Source organism: Giraffa tippelskirchi, chromosome 7, assembly GCF_054371585.1.
Source record: "Giraffa tippelskirchi isolate mGirTip1 chromosome 7, T2T-mGirTip1v1.2.pri, whole genome shotgun sequence".
In the NCBI taxonomy this organism is placed as follows: domain Eukaryota; kingdom Metazoa; phylum Chordata; class Mammalia; order Artiodactyla; family Giraffidae; genus Giraffa; species Giraffa tippelskirchi.
The window spans coordinates 43,847,564-43,857,373 of record NC_137281.1 but is presented as its reverse complement, the minus strand read 5'-3'; positions in this window follow the sequence as shown (position 1 = coordinate 43,857,373).

Below are 9,810 nucleotides of genomic sequence, written 5' to 3'. Positions count from 1 at the left end.
ATGAAAAATAGTACATTCTTAATTTAAGCTACTGAGTTTGGGGTGTTTTGTTGTGCAGTGATAGGTAAAAGAAACACATCTAAATCCATAACCAATTGACAGGTCGACATAAGAGCAATAGATATTTAAGCTTATAACTAGCAATGTTGACGGAGAAGGCAATGGCAACCCACTCCAGTACTCTTGCCTGGAAAATCCCATGGATGGAGGAGCCTGGTAGGCTGCAGTCCATGGGGTTGCTAGGAGTCGGACATGACTGAGCGACTTCCCTTTCACTTTTCACTTTCATGCATTGGAGAAGGAAATGGCAACCCACTCCAGTGTTCTTGCCTGGAGAATCCTAGGGACGGGGGAGCCTGGTGGGCTGTCGTCTATGGGGTCGCACAGAGTTGGACACGACTGAAGTGCCTTAGCAGCAGCAGCAATGTTGACTGAAGGATGTGTCTAGATAGTGCTTTACTCATGAACTTGACAGAGTCCAGTGACTGGCACAGCTACATACCCTCCGGCCTTCTCTTCTTCCCCCTCCATCCAGGACAGGTGGGAGGTCCCTTTTGTGAGACAGAGAACAGAGAAGAGGACTTGCTTTCTGCAGAAAGGCTGGCTCCCCAAGAAGAGGGTGGAGCTGAGCTTGCTCAGTGTCTTCCCCCAAACTCATCCATCAGACAACTCAATCCTCCTGCAGAGAACAGGGAGTAATGGGTAGGGAGACAAGCCAAGAGAGATGGTCTGCTGGTCTCCCTCCACATGGAAGTATAAAAAATGGAGAAAAAGAGGGTCCCAACAGCGACAAGGATTCTGCAAAGGAGAAGCTGTGTTTGTGCTACTTTACACAGCTATGGCTTTTCCAGTAGTCACATACAGATGTGAGATTTGGACCATAAAGAAGGCTGAGTGCCAAAGAATTGATACTTTTGAACTGTGATGCTAAAGAAGACTCTTGATAGTCCCTTGGATAGCAATGAGATCAAACAAGTCAATCCTAAAGGAAATCAGTTCTGACTATTCATTGGAAGGACTGATGCTGAAGCTGAAGCTCCAATACTTTGGCCACCTGATGCGAAGAGCCGACTCATTGGAAAAGACCCTGATGGTGGGAAAGATTGAGGGCAGAAGGAGGAGGGGACAACAGAGGATGAGATGGTTGGATAGCATCACCAACTTGATGGACATGAGTTTAAGTAAACTCAGGGAGGTAGCGAAGGACAGGGAAGACTGGCGTGTTGCAGTTCACGGGGTCGCAAAGAGTTGGACACGACTTAGTGACAGAACAACAACAACAACACACAGACTGGACAGGGAAGGCTTCTTGGAGAGGCTGACATTTGAGTGGAAATCTGGATGGGGGTGCCATGGGGACATCTGGAGAAGAGCTTCTAGGCAGAGATAGTGATTAGTGTGTTTGCAGAGCAACAAGAAGACCTGTGTGCCTGAAGCTGGGGAGTAAGGGTGAGAAGGGATTGAAGCTGAGAGATGGGCGGTGGCCAGAGCTTGGGTGGCCAAGTGAACTGGGGAAGGATGTTGGATTTTATTTTACATGAGATGGAAAGTCATCAGAGAATGATCAATATTCCTTGATAAATGAGGTCTCCAAATCACAGAGGCAAGGGCTTCAGCATCCTGGTAATGAGATTTTCTGTTTGTGGGAGGCATGGTTGAGCCGGGGCAGGGGTGGAGGGGGGTGGGAGGTAGGAGGGGCTGTAGATTCAAGTGCTGGGGAGGCCACCAAGTTGGGGGTTGGATGGGGAGCCTCTGGGTGCTCAACCTTGCGCACTGTAATCAGATTTAACACCTGGCTGGTTAAGCTTTCAGAACAAAATGGCCCAACAAAAGGTGTTTGCTTTGTGGGACCTCTGCTCTGAGCTATGTGGGCAGTGGAATTTCAGACAACAAGCTTCACATGAGTGCCTATAATGTTCGGGGCATCCTGTAGAGGCTGGGTGGGAGGGAGGGGGCAGTGATGACTAAAGTGGACCCTGCATGTCTTCCTGGAGAAGGAGAGGGAAGTTGATGTCTCCATAGTGACAGGAGGACGCTGTCACCACCAGGAGGGAGGGGCTGAGGGGCGCTCAGAGGATGCAGACCACATATGAGGAGGGGATTGGCCAAAATTGCTGTGGCGTGGAAGATATACCATACAAAATTATATGTATATTATATATGCTATTTTTCCAAATACTTCTTGCATGCTTAACCCTACATGAGGAACTGAGCTATGCACTCAGCACTTAAAATAGTAGGTGTTCTGGAAATTATTGATTGGCTGACTCTACACAAACAATCCTATTTAGCCCCCACAAACAACTCTAAGAATCAGGCATCATGCCCATTTTACAGATGAGGAAACTGAGACTCAGGGAGTTTAAGGAACTCATCTGGTTTCCATCACGAGGAAGGGATAGAGGCAGAACTGGTGGAGCAGGTCTGGAATATTGAAGACTTCTCTGCAGAAGCAGAAGGGTGGAGGCCTGCTTTCATTCCACTCTAACACTCTGGCTGGGGGACTCTAAGGACCTCCTTACCCTGAGATGTTATCTTGCTTTCCTTAAGAGCTCCAGGGTAGGGCAAGGCTCACAGGAAGCCAGGCCTCCACCCTTTTCCTCCAGCTTTCCAGAGTAGAAAATAACTCGCAGTTTCCGGAAATATGTGCACACTGCAGGAAGGACATGGGCTATCAGTCAAGGGTCTCTTTGTTCTTCATCCGGGTAAAAAGTGTAGCTGCCTCTCTTTTTCCAGCTCCCCCTGCCCCCTTCTCCCCCATCTCTACTCCTGTCTCCTCTCGTTCAGAATTCCTGGGAGAGCTTGTGCTGGAATCCCAGTTTTTCCTGAAGTGTGGAAAACATGACACTGCTGCTATGGCAAACAATTTTCGTTGGGAAATAGCCAGACCTCTAAGGAATCATAATTGTTAAGTATTTATTTTTACAGTCCTGTTTTGGCAAGAAATATCGGGCTTCTAGTTATTATAGCAATAAAATGTTTCCTGTATAATTATATTTAACTTTAAGAAGTGAGTTGATTTTAAGACAGATGTTAACCAGATAATAACTCGAGTGATGTGGAGATAACGGCCAGAATCACGAAGAGGGATGTAAAGGGCTGGATGTGGGAACTGCTCATCTTAGTTCAGAATCCAGCACACCGTCCGGTAAGCAGGGATGGGCGAATAATGGAAATCTTTGTAAAGAGCCCAGTAGGTGGGTCTTAGAGCCAGCTCCAGAACTGGAATCTGGGCTCTGCCCTTCCTCCTGGGGGCCTATGTGAGCCTTCCTGCCCTGGGCTGAGTTCCCCTTTTCTGCAATGAGGAGGTTGCCGCCCTTCCAGCCGACGCCTCCTTCTTTCCCTCTCCTGCCAGCTCTAGAGCTTAGACCAGGAGACGGTGTAACGGGAACCGACTTCACGTTTCACGTGCACACTGGCTTCGTTTATCACGTCCCTCTGCATCGGGCAACTCCTCTCTCTAGGAAAATCTGGTACTCAAGGCCCCCCTAAAGCCCAGGGCGCCACCTGCTGGCTCTATGGCGCAGTGCAGCCGCCAATTTCGAGCGCCCTTCCTACGGAGGCAGAGGATGAGAATCCCAGGGAAATTCCGAGGCGCAGATCTTTTGGGAGCAGGTGGCAAGGCCGAAACCGGAATGCAAAGTAAACAGATCCGGGTGATAGGCAAAAAAAAAAAGCCTCCCACGGCGGGAAGGGCCTCGGAGGGAACCGAAGAAAAGTGGGCGGCAGCAGCATCCCCGTCCCGCCGCTTTTCTCGGACATAAACGGTTACAACCTGGCACCTGCAGGCGAGCAAGGAGCACTGGGTCTCTTCCCCACCACGTCCACCGTGTGGAGAGAGCACCTGCAGGCGAGCAAGGAGCACTGGGTCTCTTCCCCACCACGTCCACCGTGTGGAGAGAGAAGCTGGGGAGCTGCATCAGAAGCTCAGTAAGTGGATGATGAGTGAATTTAATTGGGACAGTGCATCCTTTATGATACTTTAAGTGGAGAGGAAGGCGATGCAAGATCCAAGGTACAGACACGGCAACCCCTCTCTCCACCTCCGGCAACACACACGGAAATTGCTCCCCAAAGCTCTCTTTCTTAGGAGCCTCGGCTAGGAGGCTGGAACTTCTCTGCATCCAGAGTGACATCTCCATTTCAGTCCGCCTGAGCCTGCCACCTCTTACCCCCACCCCCCCCCACCCTCAGCACCCCACCTCCTCCACTTAGTGGAGGCTTGAGCAAACAGCTCAAAGTCCAGTTAGGTTTTGCAGCTGTAGGCTGGGATGCCCCCAGGAGCACAGGCTTTCCACCTTAGGTGTTCTCTCCCTTTGGTCTGAGTTGTGGTGGGGGTGAGAGGGTGGGGGATTTCGATGGGATGAGGGTGGCAGGGGCGGCAGACGTTAGAATTGAAGTGTTCTGGTCTCACCTGTAGATTCTGGGGCAGTGGGTTTGGGTTGGGGTCCAGGAAGTCACGCCTGCAGTGATTCTTGTCCTCCAAAGTTTGCACACCACTGCACTGGCCTGAAAGGCACCCCTTTGTCCAGGCTTCTTCCAGGTATGGTAAAAAAAATAACTGATTGTGGACGGGAAACTTCCTGCTAGGTAGTACACATGGACATGATGAGAATTCTCATTTAAAACTCACCACTGCCCTTTGAAGGGGCTTCCCAGGTAGCTCGGTGATAAAGAATCTGCCTGTCAAGGCAGGAGATGTGTGTTCGACCCGAGTGGGGAAGATCCCCTTGAGAAGGAAATGTCAACCCACTTCAGTATTCTTGCCTAGAGAATCCCCATGGACAGAGAAGCCTGGTGGGCTTCTCGGGGTCACAAAAAAGTCTGACACGGCTTAGCAGCTAAACAACAACTGCCCTTTGTGCGGGCACCTTCTTTCTGTACCTTTTAAAGAAAGAGGAGATCTACGGCTTAGAGGATTACTTGATTTGCCCCAGACCAGTAAATGGCAGGGGGAGGCTTGGAATTCAGTTCATTCTGATTTCAAGGTACATGTTCTTTTCCCTCAACTTGTCCCAATACAGTGATTTTCTTTATTCGTATTATTTGGGTATAATGATTTTAAGGTTAGTGTTTAAAACAGGCAATACAGGTATGTGGCTCAACAATGTTTTAAACGATTGACTTATTCACTTATTGATAGTTGTGCTGAGCGTTCGTTGCTGCCCCGGCTTTTCTCCAGGTGCAGTGGGAGGGCCTCCTCAGGCCGCCCTCTGGTTGTGGTGTGTGGGCTTCTCATTTGTTGCGGAGCACGGGCTCTACAGTCCGTGGGCCTCAGTGGTTGCAGTTCCCGGGGGCTCTAGAGCACAGGCTCAGTAGTTGTGGCACACGAGCTTACTTGCTCCCAGGCTTGTGGGATCTTCCCAGACTCGGGATCGAACCCGTGTCGCCTGCATTGGCAGGAGGATTCTTTACCACAGCGCCACCAGGGAAGCCTTCAACAATTTTCTGAAGTATTAATACTAAAACATATTCAGCACCATTGCAAAGCAATGTCAATACACTTAACAGTCCTAACCACTGTGCTTGAAGATTTAAAGATGGTGAATTTTATGTTTTTTTAATTTATTCCTTGTCATGTATTTATTTTTTAATATGTGTGTTTTTTTTAAAACCACAATTTTTAAAAAGAAGCATTCCGTGGAAGGATCCTCTCTTCCCATTTTCCCCTGTTGTCTAGTGACCCCTCACCATGCTGTTAGTTTCATATCTTTCCTTTTTAAAGCACACATGAGTAAATACAAATACATCCTATTCCTTTCCTTTTTTGCGCAAAGAGTAACAAACTATCCATACCAATCAGCATCTTGTTAATGTCCTGGGACACTATGTCTTGGAGATCTTTATATATCAGAACAGCAAGGCCCCTCATTCCTTTTTAAAATTAATTAATAATGAAAAATTTAAAATCAAGGTATAACCAACATATAACATTATATTAGCTTCAGGTGTACAACATAATGATTCAACATCTGTATACATTAACTACAGTAAGTCTAGTTAATATCCGTCACCTTACAGAAATTTCTTCTTGTGATGAGGACTTTTAATATTAATTCTCTTAGCGACTTTCATATATATTCAGTATAGTATTATTAACTAGAGTTGCCATGTTGTACATTATATCCCTGTGAAAAGTGAAAGTGTTAATCGCTCAGTTGTGTCTGACTCTTTGCAACCTCGTGGACTGTAGCCTACCTGGCTCTTTTGTCCATGGAGTTCTCCAGGCAAGAATACTAGAATGGGTTGCCTAGCCTTTCTCCAGGGGATCTTCCCCACCCAGTGATCAAACCCAGGACTCCCGCATTGCAGGCAGATTCTTTACTGTCTGAGCCACCAGGGAAGCCCCATATCCCCATGGCATCTATTTTGTAACTGGAAGTTTGTACCTTTTAACCCCCTTTGCCTGTATTTTCCACCCTCCCACTCCCTGCTCTGCAACTATGGGTGTGGTTTTTGTTTTAGATTTCACATACAAGTGAGATCATATGATGTTTGTCTTTCTCTGACTTATTTCACTTAGCCTAATACCATCAAGGTCCACCCAGGTCAAATGGCAGGATTTCCTTCTTTTTTTTAATGACTTAATAGTGTTCCATTGTGTACATGCAAATTCACATCTCCTTTATCCATTCATCCATGGACACTTGAGTTGTTTCCACATCTTGGCTATTGTATAATAAATAACGCCGCACCTCCTTGCCTTTGTTAGCTGCTAGAATTGCTCATTGTACTGACACCATAGTTGTACTCACCACTCCCCCGCTGATGGGCGTTAAGATTGTTTCCAGTTTCTTGAAGACACAAGAAACTAATGACCCAAAGGAGCCCATTTAACTTACCCACAGTTTAAACTATGACATCAAAATGAAATGTACTGTTTAGACTCACCCTTGAAAATGGACAGGCCCACGTTCAACCCTTGACCCCTTCCCTCAGTAAATCCCAGGTTGGTTTTCATCCAGTACTGGAATGGATCACATGCCATGTAGGGTATCAAGTGTGCCTTTTAGGGGCCTTGTGGTCCAAACCAAGTGTCTTCACACGGTGCAGTCACCCCACACCATGAGAGGCTTATGCCACAGAGGGTCCAGCAGATTCACAGTCCCCATCTCAGGCTCTCTCTGGGCTTGTTGTGAGGCAGGAAATAGACGGGTCCTAGGCTGAGTGCCAGAATTCATCCCCCGTGGACAGATTCTCTAAAATAGTACGGGGAGGAAAAGCTCAGCCCTGCCCAGATAAGAGATAAAAGACCACCTATTCTTCATTCTCAAAGTCAAGGAGACCTTCTTGACTACACAGGTGCAGAAAGGCTCCTTGAAGATCAAAAAGGGAGGAGGTGTCACCCCATAGTAGGTGATGCCAACCTACTCATAGGCCTCTTTCCTAGACTCCTTGGCCAAGAGATGCCCTTGCACACATGGGCCTGTGTGTGTTAGTCGCTCAGTCGTGTCTGACTCTTTGCGACCCCATGGACTGTAGTCCATCAGGCTCCTCTGTCCTTGGAATTCTCCAGGTAAGAACACTGGAGTGGGTTGCTATTCCCTTCTCCAGGAGATCTTCCCGAATCAGGGATCGAACCTGGGTCTTCTGCATTGTGGGCAGATTCCTTACCATTTGAACCACCAGGGATAGACCAAATACAGGCTCAGAACCAGGCAAAGCAAGATGATTGGCCAGAGGAGACTGGAAGAAATGCCCATATTAGTGATTCAAACTATCACAAGGGTGTGGCGAGTCTCTCTCTGAGCCCACCCCTGTGAGTCTATCCACAGGTGCTCCTTTTCTTCCTAATAAACACTTGTTTCACTACTTTCCATCTCTATGTGGAAATTCATTTCTATACAGCTGATGGGTCACGGTCTTGTCCCTGGCCATGGATCCTGGTGTTCTCGTGGTTAGGATTCAGTGCTCTCACTGCCTCGGCCTGACTTCCTTGTCTGGCCAGAAATCGAAATCCTGCTTCAAGCCGCTGCAGGCCACGGCTGCCAGAGACCACTGGCAGCTGGGTGGGGTGGTGGGTGGAGTCACTCAAGGTATTGAATGTTTTTTGTGGGGAGAGGATGCACACAAGTGAATTAATATAAATTGCCCGCGGACGTGCCGGGGTGCCATCTGTTTCAGTGCCGCACGGGGTCACCCCGTGAGTGCTCTGATGGCCCTTCCACTAGCACTTTCTTCCGCTGCTCCCACTGAACTCTGAGCTCTTGAAAACCTGAAGTGGAGACTCCGTTGTTCCTGCTGTTCTCTCAGCCTTGGAGGAACCAGCTGGGCACAGGCAACGCTGGGCCCTGATCATGTCCCGGGTGCCTGCTCAGCACCTTATTCAAGCGCCTCACTCTGTCCTTGGAACGACTCCCTGAAATAGGTGCTATCATTAGCCTCAGTTTTGAGATGAAGAAAATGAGGCACAGAGAGGTCAGGCCACCTGGCGAAGTCACACAGCTCGTAAGTGGGAGGGCTGAGGTTGTGAGTCTGGGGAGCTTGGCTCCAGAATCTGCGCTCTTCACTGCTCTGCTGCCTCTGTGGCCTTTCCTGTTTGTCCTGGAAAGTGAGGGAAGAAAGCTGGGCCATGTGTAACCTTTGCTTTAGCAAAAGTGTATTGTGAGCCTCGGATCTGGGGCTAATTAGCTGTTATGACTCTGGGATAGTTAGCATTTTTGTTTCTCATCCGTAAAGGAGGGACAATAGTCCTGATTGCATGGTGCTACCATGAGGCCTTGATGAATCAGTTCCCATAAGGAGCTTACACATAGTAAGTGCACAGAGTGTACGCTGCTTCTCTTCTCCAGGCAAAGGGCCAGGTCCTTTAGGGTCTTGGTACTCAAGGTACAGCAGTGCGAGGACCAGCTACATAGGCATCCCCCGAGAGCTTGTTGTTGTTCAGTTGCTCAGTCATGTCTGGCTCTTTGAGACCCCATGGACTGCAGCACACCAGGCCTTCCTGTCCTTTACCATCACCCAACGCTTGCTCAAACTCATGTCCATTGAGCTGGTGATGCTATCCCACCATCCCATCCTCTGTCGTCCCCTTCTCCTCCTGCCTTCAACCTTTCCCAGCATCAGGGTCTTTTCTAATGAATCAGCTCTTTGCATCAGGTGGCCAAAGTACTGGAGCTTCAGCATCAGCGTCAGTCCTTCCAAAGAATATTCAGGACTGATTTCCTTTAGGATGACCTGGTTGGATCTCCTTGCAGTCCAAGGGACTCTCAAGAGTCTTCTTCAACACCACAGTTCAAAAGCATCAATTCTTCGGCACTCAGCCTTCTTTATGGTCCAACTCTCACATCCGTACATGACTACTGGAAAAACCATGGCTTTGACTAGATGGACCTTTGTTGGCAAAGGAATGGGTCGGCTTTTTAATATGTTATCTAGGTTTGTCATAGCTTTTCTTCCAACGAGCAAGTATCTTTTAATTTCATGGCTGCAGTCACCATCTGCAGTGATTTTGGAGCCCAGGAAAATAAAGTCTGTCACTGATGGGCTTGTTAGAAACGCAGAATTCCAGGTCCCCACTCCCAGACTAGCTGAATCAGAACCTTCATTTTAGCAAGGTCCCCAGGTGATTTGCATATGCATTAATGTTTGTGAGAGGGGCTTCCCTGCTGGTCCAGTGGGGACCTGCTCCCAGCGCAGGGGACCTGAGTCTGATCCCTGGTCAAGGAACTAGATCCTGCATGCTGAACTAAGTCACATGCTGCAACTAAAGATTCCACAAGGAAGATCTTGCATGGCACAACAAAGATCCATGTGCCATGGCTAAGACCCAACCTGGCGCAGCCAAATAAATAAATAAAGGTAAATATT